The 16,777-nt window shown below is 41.1% G+C and overlaps 1 long non-coding RNA gene across 1 annotated transcript in view; it reads left to right on the top strand.

Moving 5' to 3' along the window:
• LOC116420385 overlaps positions 1-16,777 on the top strand; it is a 285,773-nt gene that overhangs the window by 15,169 nt on the left and 253,827 nt on the right. Inside the window, exon 4 of the long non-coding RNA XR_004230668.1 lies at positions 7,777-7,925. This is a non-coding gene — a long non-coding RNA (uncharacterized LOC116420385). The remainder of the gene's footprint in view (positions 1-7,776; positions 7,926-16,777) is intronic.

The following is a 16,777-nucleotide window of genomic DNA, read 5'->3' as shown; positions in this document are numbered from 1 at the left end:
AAATCAGATCAAAAGGGGAAAGGAAAAAAACAGGGGAAAAAGAAACAAACAACAAAAAGGTGAAATTGTTATGCTTTGATCCATATTTAGTCTCCATAATTCTCTGGATGCAGATGATTCTCTTCATCAGAAGTCTATTGGAATTGCCCTGAATCACTTCATTGTAGAAAAGAGCCAAGTCCTTCACAATTGAGCTTTACATAATCCTGTTCTTACTGTATATAATGTTCTCTTTGTTCTGCTCACTTTTCTCAGCATCAATTCATGTAAACCTTTCAGATCTTTTTGAAATCAGCCTGCTCATCATTTCCTATAGATCAGTAATACTCCAAAACATTCATATAACATAACTTATTCAACCATTCCCCATCTGATGGGCATCCACTCAGTTACCAGTTTCTAGCCACTACTAAAAGGGCTGCTACAAACATTTTTGCACTTGTGGGTCCTTTTCCCTCCTTTATTATGTCTTTGGGAGACAGGCCCAATAGAGTCACTGTTGGATCAAAGAATATGCACAATTTGGTAGCTCTTTCAGCATAGTTCCAAATAGCTCTCCAAAATGGTTGGATCAATTTATAATTCTACCAACAATGCATTAATGTTTAGTTTTCCCACATCCCTTCCTTTCATCTTAGCCCTTCCGAGACATGTGAAATGGTACCTCAGAGTTGTCTTAATTTGCATTTCTCTAATCAATAGTGATTTAGAGCATTTTTTCATGACTAGAAATGGCTTTAATTTCATTGTCTGAAAATTGTTCATATCCTTGGCCATTTACCAATCGGGGAATGGCTTATAATATAAATTTGAGTCAATTTTCTATAAGTTTTAGAAATGAGGTCTTTATCAGAAACATTGAATGTAAAAACATTTTTCCCAGCTTTGTTTCCAGTCTAATTTTGGCTGCATTGGTTTTGTTTGTAGAAAACTTTTTTAATGTAATCTAATGAAAATTATCCATTTTGCATTTTATAATGTTCTCTAGTTCTTCTTTGGCCATAAATTCCTTTCTTCTCCACAAATTTGAGAGGTAAACTCTCCCTTGTTCTCCTAATTTGCTTACAGTATCACCCTTTATGTCTAAATTCTGAACCCATTTCAACTTTATACGTATATGGTGTTAAACTCGGCATTGACCAATATCTATGCCATACTGTTTTCCAGTTTTCCCAGCAATTTTTGTCAGTGAGTTTTTATCGCAGAATCTGGAGTCTGGTTTTATCAAATACTAGATTTATAGTCATTGACTATTGTGAATGATGAACCACTGATCCACTTCTCTGTCTCTTAGCCTAGTACCAGAGGGTTTCGATGGACATTATAATATAATTTTGTGTATGATGCAGCTAGATCACCTTTTGTTTTTTTCCATTAATTCCCTTGAAATTCTTGACTTTTGTTCCTGTAGATGAATTTTGTTGATTTTTTTCCTAACTCTAAAAAGTAACTTCTTGGCAGTGATTGGTATGGCATTGATTAAGTAGATAAATTTAGGTAGAATTTTCATTTTTATTATATTAGCTAGGCCTACCTGTGAATACTTGATGTTTTTCCACTTGTTCAGATCTAACTTCATTTGTGGTAAAAGTGTTTGGCAATGGTGTTTATATAGTTGCTGCCTTTGTCTTGGCAGGTAGACTCCCAAATATTTCATGTTATCTATAGGTATTTCAAATGGGATTTCTCTTTCTATCTCATGTTGCCGGACTTTGTTGGTAACAAATAGAAATGCCAGCGGTTTATGTGGGTTTATTTTATATCCTGCAATTTTGCTAAAGTTATTGTTTTTAGTAGTTTTTTAGTTGATTCTCTAAGATTCTCTAAGTATACCATCATATCCTCTACAAAGAATGTTAATTTTGTTTCCTTGTTACCTACTCTAATTCTTTCCATTTCTTTTTCTTTTCTTATTGCTAAAGCTTATATTTCTGGTACAATATTGAATAATAGTGGTGATAATGGGCAGCCTTGTTTCAACCTTCATCTTATTTTATCCCCATCACATATAATGCTTGCTGATAATTTTTAAACAGATACTACTCATCATTTTAAGGAAAATTCCATTTATTCTTATGCTTTCTAGTGTTTTTGATAGGAATGAGTATTATTTTGTCACAGGCTTTTACTGCATCAATTGAGATAATCATATGATTTCCGTGTTTGGTTATTGATATGGCCAATTATGCTGGTAGTTTTCCTGATATTAAACTAGCCCTGCCTCCCTAGTATAAATTCTATACATAATTTTGGTCATAGTGTGTTATCCTGGAGATAGGTGGTTGTACTCTCTTTGGTAATATTTTATTTAAAAATTTTCTATCAATATTCATTAGGGAAATTGATCTATATTAAGGTTCTGGCCCTTCCTGGTTTAGGTATCAGCACCATATCTGTGTCATGAAAGGAATTTGTCAGGACCCCGTCTTTTCTTCTTTTATCAGAAAGTCTTCTTGCAGAAGGTGAGACTTTGAGACCTGAAAGAAAACATCAAGACAAAGAAAAGGAAGAATAGAATTCTAGTGATAGGGGACAGCCAGAGAAAAGCCCGAGAGTCAGGAGATGGAATGTCTAATGTGAAGAGGCCATGTGCCTGTCACTGGATCATTGAGAGCACCTGGAAGAGGGAGGAAAGTATAATAAGCTGGTAAATGGCATTTGGAGGTGATAGGGAGCCCCTGGAGTTTATTGAATGAGAGAGTAGTCTCATGGTCAAATGATTTGGAGTCCTATTGTATTCAAAACTGGAATACTATACTCAACTCATTATAAAGACAGTGACTGACAAACTGGGAAGTATCTAGAAGGTGAGTAGAATGATGAAGGCTCTGGAAAGTATCAGAAGAAAAATTGTATGAAGCTTTTTAAAAGAATGTTTAATCTGAGGAAAAGAATACTTAAAAGGAGACATGACCCTTATTTTCAGATATCTGAGTGACACGAAAGAAAGTATAGTTAAAAGGCTTTGCTTTAGTGATAATTCCATTGTTAAAAGGTAGAGGAATGTATGAGGGAAATTTCTGATCTGGACCTGTTTTTATCAACAGGGAGGTAGGGAGGGACTGGTTGATGTGGTGGGTTGGTAGGAACCTTTGGTGAAAATATGAATTCCATCTTAGAATATATAATAGAGAATGAAATTGAGAATGTTTATTGATTAAATATGGCAAAGTATAGGCTGAACTTTGCCTAAGACTTTAGGAGAATAAATTCCAGTCTTTAGAGAAAGAATAAGTAGGATTTCATGGATCAATAATCTACAGAGGAAGTCAAGGTAAGAGGGCCTGGAAACTTTAAGAATCGAAGTTCTGAAGAAATACAAATAAGCTATCCTGATTGAGAAGGAAAGGGGGAGTGATCTAAAAAGATGAATGTAGATTTACAGGGAGCTTATCTCCTAACCTCTATTTTAAATAGACTTTTATAAATGATAGAATCAAGGACAGATAGCAGAGGAATACAAAAGTATGGACCAGGTCTTTAAGCAGTGGCAGAGGAGGATAATGAACAAAGAAGAGAAAGCAGAGCTGTTCAAGTCTTGAATCTTGATTATTTATTCTCTGCCAGGGAAAATGATCTTTAGACTAGAAAAGACAAAACGGAATTGAACAATAGAGAATTGAAGGGGATAATAGAGGGACAATTGTTTTAGCAACTTCTGAGGGATCAGGACGTGGGCTACAGAATAATACAATGTAGGTGGACTAGCAGTTGATTGTAAGTTTGATATTCACGTAGGTAGGTGTGGGGAACCAATTTTCTGTCAAAGGTCATTTGGATATTTGTGACATCATTTGTACATCTCAAACAGTGGGAGCTTTGAGACTGATCATGCAAATGATTTCAGGGAGGTTCCCCATTCCTAGCTTAGATCTGCAGCGCAGTGCTCCATGTCTTTGGCTCCATGATTTTTAACTTTTTTTTTTTTTAAATCATTCAATGTTGAATCCATGCAGTGGGTCTGAGCCTGTTACTCCCTTCTTAAAAACTTCTCTAGTGCATTTAGACTAGGCAGGGAATTAGTTATTGCAGTAATTAGAGCACAGTCTGGACTCAGGAAGACTTTAGTTCAAAACAGACATTAGCTGTGTGAACCTGGTAAAGTCACTTTACCCTGTTTACTTTAGTTTCCTCATCTGTAAAATGAGCAAGAGAAGGAAATGACAAACTACTCCAATATCTGTGCCAAGAAAATCTTAAAATAGGGTCAAAAAGAGTCAGAGATGACTGGGCTGACCAAACAAGAGCATTGACTCTAGAACAAAATATTAGCCTTTTGTATTAATATTTAAAATTCTCTACAATTTGACTACAGCCTTATCTTACATAATTTCTCATTAGTGTTCCACATTCCCCCCAAATTGGGCTATTTTCTGATCCCTTGTGCTGGTCCTTCAATATTTTCCTGCCCCTCATTCACGTAAAAATGTCTCCATTGCCAGGGATGAACCCCTGATCCTCTTGAGAAATAGTTTTATCTTTTAGCCAGGATCACCTCTTCTTCCTACTGAGGAGCCTTTTCTAATATCTTTTTTTACTTTTCCCTCCCCTACTGACAAATTTCTGTCCTTTCTCTAGCATTTCTAAGGCGCTTTGTCTAGATCTTCTCTTCTTATCCTCAACCCAACTTGCCTTGTATCATATTTCTGTCATTTCATCATCATCATCATCAAAATAGCTAACATTTACATAGTTCTTTGAGGTCTGCAAAGTACTTTGAATTCTGAGATGTAGGGAATAAGGGAGGTAAGCTTTCTGGTTTCTTTGCTTGTTTATCCTGGGCATGCACTTCTGGGGATAGAAGGAGTTCCTAAGAGGTGACTTTTTCTACCAATGGAGATTAGTCTTCTCAGTAATTTATAATGTTGAGAGTTACCCGGGATCCTGAAAGGAACGGGACTTTCCCAGCATCCCAGAGCAAGTGTCAGGAGGAGAACTTAGTAGAACTCAATATTCATGATACTCTGCCTTCTTGGAGAGGTATGGTATCCAGATTATAGGACATACCCACTCTGGACTTCTTTTCTGTTCTAGTTAGATGATGTCTAAATTATTGTGCTGAGGTCTTTGCATCACATTTTTGTGAGAGCATTTTTAAATCTACAGAGGGCTATAAGAGGATTGGTTGAAGGGAGATGCTGAGACTTCAGGGAAACGTACTAGCTTCCTTCATGCCTTTGAAGGGCTCTCATGTGATAGATGGACTAGTTATGTTCTGCTTGGTCCAGTATAGGAACAGTGGGTTGGGAGTCTTACTTAGGTAGATTTAGACTGGATGTCAGGAAGATAACTTGTTAACAATGACATCTCACTCAAAGGGAGAACTGAGCTGCTTTGGTCAGAAATGGGATCTCTTTGACTGGAAGCCTTTGTGCAAAAGTTGGATGTCAGGGATATAGTGGATGAGATTCTTACCGACCTACCTGGCTCCTGGAGTCCATTTCTGTCATGAGATATCGGGAAGCAGCAGTCTAGGACTACAGTCCACCTTTCTTGCCAGGAGCTAATCCTTTTGTTTTGGTCACATAGACCTGGCCAGTGATGTTATTTGGCTGGACGCCTGCTGGATTGCAGGCACTCTTTGTAGAGTGAAAGGGCAGGTAAATTTAATAGGTGACAGTAGAGAGCCCAGGGCAGTCCCCTTTTGTTCCGTTGGAACGGCCCCTATTTGCTAGCCTCCAGAAAGGCTTTGGAAAAGTTCAGAGGCATCGGTGCTGACGATGTCAGCGTGTCTAATATATGCTTGAATGCCCCAAAGAATCCATCATGTTAATAACTAAACATCCAGGCACACTGAGTCGAAGTGTTGTTTAATATTTCCTCAAGTAATTGGAGAGAGATAAATTATTTAACTGAGAAATCAAATTAAGAAATATGCCTGGGAGTTGATGAAATGAAGTTCACCGGAGCAAACCTCTGATTGTCATTGGAAAGCCTGGGATTTAAGGAAGCCAACCTGGGATTGTTGGTGGTGGCCTGAGAGAAATCTTGGCTGTGTTGTGCCTCCAGAAGCATAGATGTTATTGTTGGTTTGCCCAAAAGGGCTTGAGAATTCTTTGGGGTCCCCAAGGGTAAAACTGTCCCAGTTGGTGTTAGGCGCCAGCCAGAAGTCTCAGGGAAGAAAATCTGGGCTCGCTATGAGTAATCCCTTTCTAAGAAGTGTCAGTGTCCACCAGTGAAAAAGATGGTCTTTTCGTCACTAGAGGGAGGGTCAGCAGGAGCACAGGGGGAGAGGTACGAGGATCCTTAGAACATGTTGTGGAAACGGTTCATAGGTTGGAAAAAAGGTTGCATTGAACAGTCTCTGAGGTCCCTTCTGACTGTGCCAGTTAGGATCCTTGTGTGTAACCTTCAATAAGTCACTTGTTGATAACTCCTAGTGTTACAGGGTTGATTGAGAAGCTACAAGGTCAAGTGACATAACCCTGAGTTTGTGTGTGGCAGAGGCTGAGCTTAAGGCCAGGTCTTCCTGAAGCCATGGCCAGCATTGTGGCCTATGCACCACTTTTGCTGCAGTTATCACCATCGTAACAAAATACCCAAGGTGACATTCATAGCTCACGTTGCTATAGGGTTTTAAGGTGAACCAAGTGTCTTTCTTACTCCAACCTTTCCAGTTAGACAAGCATAGAGATTACTAAATCAGTAACCATTTATTAGATTCTGACTAGATGCCAGGCTCTATCCTGAGTGTTGGAGAGATCGACTACCCCGTCTTTGCCTTCCAGAAGGTTACATTTTGATGAGAAGAGATCCTTATATTCAGAGTAGCTAAGAAGAGAGCCTTTCAAAGGGAAGTATGAGCAGTTGGGGAGGAAGGGAAGCAGGAGAGGCCTCTTGTTGAAAATAGGATTTGAGCTAAATCTTGAAGGTAGTCCCAAAGCAGAGGGAGGAGGTAGAGTATTCCAGGCATGGGAAACTCCCTGTGCAAATACATGAAGGCAGGAGATAGAGTAGCATGGAAGTGCTAGTCATATAAGCTATTGATTTACCCTAACCATTCAAACTTGTAATGATTCTCCTTGAGCCCGTGTTACAGTCTTACTTCTCTGATGTTTGGCTCCCAATGCAATTTTTTTTAACATTCTCAATGCCCTGGTTTTCTTCTAAATAAGCAGATGGCCAGTAACGTCATTTGTCCTATAATAAAGTGGCAGCTAGTATAGATTACACTTGTTTTGTGACTCTAAGGGAAATAAATGCTATCCAACTGCAATGAAACCCGTATGGCGATATAGTATGAGTTGGCCACCCACTCACTGTCACTGGTCTTAGGAAGATGGCGGGATTTTGTGCTGTCCCAACAGTCCTAAGTGGCTGCTGTGGTTTGTCTTCTCCCTAACAAATGAAGGTGGATAACTCATTAAATACCAAATGGTAATCTAAAGTAGCTATAATTATACAAGAGTGGGTGGATTACCTAGCTGTTTGCGGTACTGAGAGCTATATTTTTCCCAAAACAATTCATGAACAAAGCTAGGGGAGGGAGGAGAAAGGAGTGAGGGAAGGAGACAAACTTTGAATTGGCTTCTCAGAGAATGATGGAACTTGATTCCCGGGTCTTTCTGGTATATAACCCAAGCCCATGTATTTTGACCCACCCACTTTCCTCAAGCCATTTTGGTGGGCCTCAAGATGAATGAGATAGCACAACCCAGTCAAAAGATCAGTGGCCATAGAGGAGGATTTGTCTACAGTTATCACCTCTGATGCTTCCTGACTGTATGATGTTGAACAACTCACCTAATCTCTTTTAATCTCATTTTCCCCTTCTAGAAAATGAAGGAGGCTAGAGTAGCTGGCCTTTGAGGCTCCTTCCAACCCTGATCCCTGCCCTTGAGAAGCTCAAGTCCAGTAAGGGACATGATAGATGGACATCTGCACGTACCTAATTACAGCGCACCACCAAGCGGGACAGAATATTGGTAAGTGTTACACAGAGTCTTTTGGACAGAGGCAAAAGAGATCTTGTGGGAGGACCAGTTTTCTGCAAGGCTGTTCGTTAGCCTAAAGTGTGAAGTAGGTTAAGGGAGCCCCTTCTTTTGGGGCCCTGCTTTTCCTTTAACAAAAATCTTCCCAACACACCTCCCCCATTGCGTTTTCTTTCCAGCCTGGAATTCTCATTCTGGACAGTAGCCAGCTCCCTCATTGTCAGAACTCCATTTCCCTCATCTTATTCCCTCCCTATCCTACACTCTGCTTTTCCTTTTTTTTTTTTTTTTGATTGATAGCGTGATTAATTTGTATAAGTGTTAATCAGCCTGGCTATATTTTAAGGGGATTTCTAGAGAAAGACAATGACTTTACCTAAGGAGTAACTGAAATATGGCAATTTCAAGATCAGGCATAACACTGAGGGAGGCTCTTGGGGCCGGATGGGACCCTGTGGTCCCCCCAAGTCTCATTCTGTGGATTAGAAATGTGCCTCTTGGTGAGATTCTGGGCATCTGATGACATCATTAGAAGAGTGGATGAAATAGAAAAGGTCAGCCATTCTCCTAGTGAGGTTGAAACATTAGGTGTGCATGCAGCCCAAATGCTAGACTGCTAATCTCCAGAAAGAAGTTGCAGGTATGGAAAGTATGGAAAAGTTACAGTCTTTACAAGCAGAGAGAAGTCCTACCCAGTGAGATCGCAAATCTAAGTAATGAGCCTTCTTTCTTTCTTCATGCATGTATAGCACTGGGTGCTTGGTACAGAATCTAAAAGAGAAGGAGAATATACTTACATGAAGGTTAATACAAATAGCAATTACAGTCTGGCAAGATAGAGATACTTTGCTGCCAAAAGTACTTTCTGTTGGCGTCTCTTCTTGTAATTAAACTCAGGCCATCCTTCAAGATAGAACATCTTAGAACCATAAGGGGACACAGTCGTTGCTTTGAGGTTGGTAAAGGTTATGTAGGCATGGTATTATTTGCGTTTCACAAGGAACTTCTTCAATATTACATAAAATAAGGCAAGCAGGTGCCCTGATAAATGATATTTCATTAGCCCTTTAATCTATTCTCTTTCTTGCCACGTTATGAAGTCTGGTGCACCATGTCTCTGTTTGAACACAGGAGGCTTTGAACCCTTAATGCTAACAATCTCTTCAGTGTTGCAGTGACAGTCCAATTGGCGGGAGGTGTGGGAGATGATTGGAAAGAGGAGAGGTAAGGAATGGGCTAATAATGAAAAGGCTCAAGGGGGCCATCCTTTTAGCTTTCTTTGCAAGTCTCGTGGGGTTGCGTGGCCAAGAGGAATAAGGATCACCCTACGTACACAGATCTCCATCCAAAGTGCAGTGGCTGAGGCAAGGGAGAACAGGTCTTGGAGACAAAGGGGAGCAAATAGCCATGGCCAACTGTAGGAATGACACTCGGGGTAATCATTGCGGAAGTCATTTCTCCTGGTAGCCTCAATTTGTACCAGTTATTCTGAGTCCCTCACAGTAGTGAGTCTGACCCTGGTGCTTCGTGAAGAATTTAGCAGTCTTCCTTGGAAAGAGTGAGTTCCCCACTTAAACAAAAGCAAAACCTTGAATTATCAAGGATGTTGTCTTTGAGCTTTAGACTTTGGGTAAAGGGATCGTTTTCAAAATGATGTAGTGGATGGGGCACTGGACTTGGAATCAAGAAGGCATGATTCAAATCATACCCTTGATACTTAATATTTGTGTGAGACCTGGGCAAATCATTTAACCTATGACCACTCAATGTAACTGAGCTCCTTAGTTGAGGGCCTCTAAGTGGCAGGTAGAAGTGATTCAGCTTCCCAGCCATGCAAGGCTAAGTTCAGACAAAATAATAAGATTTTTCTCTTGATTCCCATGATTAAAGTTTTCTCACAAGTCAGAATTTGGACTAGACCAATAATAGTTGAATAGAAAGGGAACTGAGCTAGATACCAAATTGAGTTATAAGATGAACTCAGCATGGTTCACTCAGTTCCTATGATTAACTGCTTGCTGTCCTAGTCCTCTCACAGAACCTCAGTTTTCTCATCTGCAAAATGAAGAGAGGACCTGATGACTTCTAAAACCCACTTCTTAGTCTACATCAGTGCTCCTCATTGACCCCTGAGATTTCTAAGATTATCAGCTTTTTGTGGAACATACCCCCCTCTGAGCCTTTCTCAAAAGGACTTTCAATTAATAAAATAAACTGTATGAGGTTACCAATGAAATCAAAAGTAAGTAACAATAAATATGTCATTTTTTCCCATCCAAGTTCCTGGAATCCCAGAAATCTTTCCACACACCCCTCAGGAGTCCAAGGATGCATGGGTGGGAACTCTTGTTTTAAGTAGTCTGTGATCCTAGAAAACAGAGTGTGAGATGAGTTCTTTTTTTGATTTTGCCTGCAATGGGAGCACCTACCATCATGGTGCTTATAGATGGGGAGGAGGAGAGAATGAGCCCAAAGTGTGTTAAGGGAAGCAGCCAGATATAGTCACAAACTCGGAAAACTCACCCAGAAGGATCGTACCTCTCCATTCCCCAGGAGCAGCACCTTGGACTTTTCTAAGCTTTGAGTCCGGTCTGCACCCCACCTAGCAGGGGAAAACACAAAAAAACTAGAAGAGACTTTGCTATGGGAAGTTCTGTGATGACTACAGGGGCTCTTGTATAGATAAACAACAAGCCCATAGGATTGAGAAGGAAACGGTTTTGAGGTGAGGAGGCCGGAGTGGTTCACATGAGGTGGGGTTCACCTAGTTTTACCAAGTAATGAGTTGATGGGAAAGTGCTTTTCTTGCTACTTGTCCCAGACAAGTCTGAATCTCTTCACTCATTAATGTCTGTCCCCATCCACTGTCCATGGCCAACGTAGAGAACGACATGTCTACACTTCCTTCCCTCCGTGTAATGCTTCCTCAAGAGCTCCTCTACAGGACATCGATCTAGAACCACTACTGAACCCTTTCTTAACCCACAAGTTAGATCGGGAAGGCTAGCTTGTAGCTCCTTGATGTTGTGTCCAAATGGCAATTTCACGCTTCCATCAATGCTCCAGATGAGCATAGCCCAGGATCACTGAGTGATTTTCAAACTTGCTTTGTTGATATGTGGCCAGCCAAAAGTCACATGCCAAAGGCTATAGGAGATGCTTAGAATCTTCAGGGGAAGAGCTAGGGACATGTATGGCTTGTATGCCAAGGCTGAGAACTGGCCATCAGATGCTGAAAGTAGGATTTCCCTTTTAAAATAAATATCTAAGTTTGACTGCTTTTCCCTCAAAGAATGATTTAAATAAAAATCTTTGATGCAAAAGCATCCTGCCTTACCTTAATTGGGGAAATGAACACAGCAGCATTTAGGTAGGGGTTGGGGCAGAAATCAGTTGAGTTTGTTGCCGAGAACCGTATGTATCGGATTCCTTGATATAGGGTTGACATCTTTCACTGTTCTGTGAGATACGTAGACATTTGAACTTACGGCAGAGTTTTTATGTAATTAAACCAAAAACCAGTGGTATTTTATTTCCAGGATTTCTCAAACCAAAAAGTGTGGTATAACCTTAAGATAGGCACTCTAGGTCAGTTCTGCTACCAAATAGCTGTCAGCAGGGGGTAGATTTCTCTCTTTGTGTGCCTCAGTTTCCTCATATGGAAAATAAGGGGGTAAGTTTAGCCAACCTCTGAGGTTGTTTTTCTGGCTTTCAATCTCTGGATCCTGTGATCTGTAAAAGGGGATAATCCCTGCCATAAATCACAAAGGTGTTAGGAGGATCCCGAGAGATAATGAAAGTGAAATCTGGCTGAAAAAGGCATAGGCCTGAGCCCGATGGCAGGGATTACTGGCAGCAGCTAAGGGCAGGGGCTGCATAGATTTATTCTAAAACTTAAGGCAACTTTAAAATTTAATTTTCTTTTGCGGATTTCCTGATGTCCCTTGAGAGAAGAGACAACTCAGCTTGTGGCGCAGGAAGCACTGGGCCGTGCCCGTGGCCCTCCCCTTCCATCTCCCCCCTCATCAGTTCTTTTCAGGTTGAATTTCTCTGTGTCAGGTCCCATCATCAGGGAGTGGAACAGAGAGAGAAAGCGCTGCATTTCTGCATTTTTACCATTTAAATTCAGCATTTTGTTGATTTGTTTTTCAGTCATGGCCAACTCTCTGTGACCCCCATTTGGGTTTGTTTTATTTTTTATTTTTTAGCAGAGATCCTGGAGTGTTTAAAATGCCATTTCCTTTCTCCAGCTCGTTTTACAGATAAGGAAACTGAGGCATACAGGATCAAGTGATTTCCCCTGGGTTACACAGCTAATGTCTGAGGCCAGATTTAAAATCAGGAAGAAGAGTCTTTGTCACTCCAGACCCAAACTTGAGCCATCTAGCTAGCCCTTGAATTCAACTTACAAAATTGTTAGTACTTTTCTAGGCCACATGAGCATGGAATGGAGGGACATCTCTTTCCTTCTCCTTGTATATATATGGGTGAATCTTAGGTCTCTCTTTGATGCATTGGATGAGGGGGGGTGACAGGTAACCCAGGCTTTCTGAGGGAGGCTCTGCTGTCTGTACCTTTCTTTAAGTCCTTGCCCTTCTCTGGGCCTCAGGTTTCTTACTTGTAATATGAAGAGTTTGGCTTTGATCCCATTCTCACAAAGTTGTGTCAACAGCATTGACCTAAGGAGGGCACAGTGTATTGACTTGGCAGAAACTACCTTCTTAGATGGATGTCCTTACAAGAAGCTACTGAATCATTTGAATTTTCATACATCTGTTAAACTGATACTAAGATCCAAATGGAGACCTTTTCAGTAGATCTGGAGTATTCTCCTGTCTGAAGGAGTCTCTCGGGGTACACAGATGAATTGTGCTGCTTAAAGTGCTTCAGCATAATGCTCCAAGTGAAGCATTGGCCCCAGGAGGTTATTTTCCCATAGAGAAGAGGTTCCTGCAAAAGCCAAGACCTTGGTTGGTCGGATGTCCCAAATAGCAAAATTTTTCTCTCCTTCGTTGTCCCCTCCATCATAGAGATCAGATCCTAGTGGGATCCTTATCAAGCTGCTGAGGAGCCTGACTTTGAAGTACCTCCTCTCCTAGTCTCTTGCTGTGAATCCTTGGGCAAGTTCTTTCTATTCTCCAGTTCTTAGTTTCCCTAACTCTAGAATGGGGCGGGGAGTGGACTTGATGGTCTTTAAGATCCCTTTCACTTCTATCATTGAGTCCAGTTGACCATTATTTTAGCCAATGCTGTCTTTTGAGAACCTTCTAGGTGACTGAATTCTGTTCAACAAAATCCTTAAGACTTTTTTTTTTTTTCTGTATACGAGGCCAGAGGCAGGAAAGGAATAATGAAACAAAAATTGTCTGCTTTCAAAGTGCATCCAGTCTAATTAGGGATCGGGATGGGAAGAGCAACATATGCACAGTTGAGGGCAGTCCAGAAAACTGTGTATTTGGCTAAGCTTTGAGTGGAAATAAGTATCAGAGGCAGAGATGGGGAAGGGGAATGTTCTGGATCAGAGACAGTTGACATCAAGGCTGGGAGCTAAGGATCAGGTTCCAAAAACCATCATCTTCAGTGTGAAAAAGTAGGGAACGCATTTTGTGCAAGACTTGGAGTAAAGACAAGAAGAATATGACACAGACCCCCTCCTCAAGGGCCTGGAAAACATATCCCTATAGGATCATAAATAACAGTATAAGGCAGTGCAGAATTCAGCAGATGGCAATGCTAAGTAACGCTGGAATTTGGAGGCCGGAAATGGGGCTCATTTGGAAGATCTCTCCCGGGAAGTGTTCTTGGGCTAAGTCTTCCTTGCTGGTTAGGAATTAGTGAGACCAAGAGGAAGAAGAGCACTCTAGACTGGGAGTGGGTTGGGGTGCAGAATGGCCCCGGGCAGAGAGGCTGGTGCCAGACAGAGTCTCCGCTCATCAGCAGAACAGTCTGGAAAAAATGGGGCAGTCTTAAGTCATTGCATTGATTTGACATTTTTCAGCTTCAGCAGCAGACAAGTCTGTGTGCAAAGGAGAGGAGGCTCAGACTCTGCCCACACATATTGAGCTAGAGTTGATTTGGGGCCTTGCAATTGGAAACGTCCAGCAGGCAATGAAGAATGTAGGACTGGAGCACGGGAAAGAGAACAAAGCTGGAGATGTCAGTTTATGAGCGAGAGTGATGGATGAGGCCATAAGACTAGATGGAGCACTTTGGGCCAAGAATCTGGCTTCTTGTGAGCACGCCAGGCAAAGGGAAATTTTGTAATTATATATTGTTCCCCTTCACACGAATAGCTCCCCTCACCCGCTTTCTTTTCCAGTTGCACTGTTTTCCCTTGCCTGCCTTCGTGCCTTTACTTCCTTCAAGACTCGGCTCGGGCGCTACCAGCTATGTGAACCCTTTTCCGAGTTCTCCCAGTTGTTATTGCTCTCCCCTCCCAACTGATTTGTATTTATCTTATATCTGCCTTTCATTGACTTAGCTTTGTGAACAGGAAATGATTCCAGTAGACTATAGGCTCTTTCAGACTAGGGACTGCTTTGTCTCTCCAAGTTTGGCACCTAAGAAATGCTGAATTGACTAATGAATGAGTTATTTTACTTAGATTGTAGGGTCAACCAGATAACTCCCATCACTTACCAAGGTCCAGGCTGATCTCCCTTAGCGAAGAGAAGAAAATCTAGTTAAAGCAACGCCCCGTTCCACTCTCTGGCTGCTCGGGGAAGAGTAAAGTATCCCTTGAGGACAATGGGATCCCGGTATGAAGGAAACAACAAAGAAGACCTTGCTGCTGTCTCGAGCCACCTGTCCCATAGCTTTCCTAACTTCTTCTCTACTAGACTACTTAGTCGTCTTCTCTTCCTCCTGCCATGCAGGATTGTTGAGACCCTCAATTAAGCCGATGGGTGGCAAGCATGTGGAAAACCTTAAAGCGTGTGGCAAATCCAAGCTGAGATTTCTTCTCTGTCGCCCTGAGCAGCCACCAATGACCAAATCCTCCCAAGTCCATCCCCGTACTCTTTTCCCCATCCGCCCTCTTTGCTAACAGCTGCTACCATCCTAGTTACGTTGAGCCCCATCCAGCCTGCTATCACATGTTCTTAGCTGGTCTCTCTCTGCCTCCAGCTTGTCCAAGTTCTTAGAATCAGAAGATCTTTGCTCTAGAGCTGAAAGGAACTTCAGAGGCCATGGAATCCAACCCCTCTCCTTTTATAAGGTCAAGGAAGGAAGGGGACCTGTCCAAGGCCACTCAAACACCAAGCCTCACAGACTGCATTTGAACCCAGGTCCTCTGGCTCTAAAAGGAAATAGATTGCTTAGCCAGAAGCAAAGAAAGTCTATCTTTAATACCCTTAGGTGCCTCGTGGCCAGAGGTTGCTTAAAATTGACTACCTACTCTTAAATAACCACTCTACCCCTTGAGCTGATGAAAGTAATTTAAACTAAAGTGTGGATGACTGACAGAGGCAACCTTTTAAGAGAACTATTTGCCTTTAAACAGAAGAGCTTCTGAAGTCAAAAGACTGTCCTGTTGGTAGAATGCATGGAAATCTTTTTTCCAGGATCCAGGATGAGCGTTAACAATTTGGCCTTTCCCTTCAGATTTCAGTTCAGTTTAATACCCGGTTTCATCTTTCATCCCTTCTTAAACTTGTCTGTATACCATTTCCCTTGTTTACCTGAACTCAGTCGATATTAGAACACTATTAAAATGAATTTGACAGGTACCGGCCACGGTAGGAGATCTGTTTCTTGACTGAGGCACTGCACCTGAGGTCCTTTTATTTCCTGTATATCCTTGCCTTTGTAGAAGAGAATCTAGCTCTCCCAAAGGGCAGATGTTAGATCCCCGGAATGTCAATGCTTGGAGAAGTCCTCCGAGGTCTTATCAATCTCCTTCAGTTTCTCCTTGAGGCCTAGGCACTGAAAGCATCCTGGCCAAGTTTATGTAACTAGTTGCATAATTGTATTCAGTTTGTCCAAGTTTGTTACAACTAGTTTTATAATTATATTCAGTTTAAGCTAAACTATAAAGCTAGAGGGAACATTAAGGCATCTGAACAAATTAAGTCCTGGAGGGAGATGAAAGCTAGAATTACCTGTGACAATATTGTGAAACTTTGTTTTGTGCTCGCTTGTTATAATTATGCTTGTAAAAAGAATGAACAATTTTCAGCATTGTTCAGTATAAATTTTGAGTCTAATTCTCTGACCGAGAGTTCATCGACCAGAATAATAACATTAATGTTAGTCACGATTTTAAAAAAGCAATCAAGCATCAATTAGTAAGCCCTCTCAGAGAAGGAAAAAAAAACCATAAAAGATTGGAAAAGAAGATTATTTGGAAGGGAGGAGGAGAAGACTGGGAGAGAAAAAAGACCTGTGACTTTTTTTCATATAGGGAACTCCGGGTGAAGAAATGCCTTTTACCAATGCAGGTTGGCACCTGCTCTGAAACTTACAGTTTTAGAAAATTGCCGGAGGCTCTGTGAGATTAAGTGACATTCCCAGAGTCAAAGAGCCTCTGCTTGTATCCAAATTTGAATCTTAACTCCAAAATGTGTTCTCTATCTCTTACACCTCACCGCCTCTCAAAAAGAGATCACATATAGTGTCATCTTTTCCCTAATCCTCCTCTGTAAACCGCCCCTCCCTCCCCCCAAAAAAAATTGGTACCGGAAAGGTAATGGTGTCTATCACCTACTTGGTCATTGTTATGAGATCTTCATAAATAGTCTTATACCAAAGATGTCAGACTCATGATGTCTGCAAAAACTTCCAAATTAGATTAAAATGTAATCAGGGAAATGTTTAAGCAAAGAAATAAACATGCAGTACAATTTAAA

The sequence above is a fragment of the Sarcophilus harrisii genome, chromosome X (assembly GCF_902635505.1).
Source record: "Sarcophilus harrisii chromosome X, mSarHar1.11, whole genome shotgun sequence".
Lineage (NCBI taxonomy): Eukaryota > Metazoa > Chordata > Mammalia > Dasyuromorphia > Dasyuridae > Sarcophilus > Sarcophilus harrisii.
Note: the sequence above shows the minus strand (reverse complement) of the source record. Positions and strands in the feature narration are given on the sequence as shown.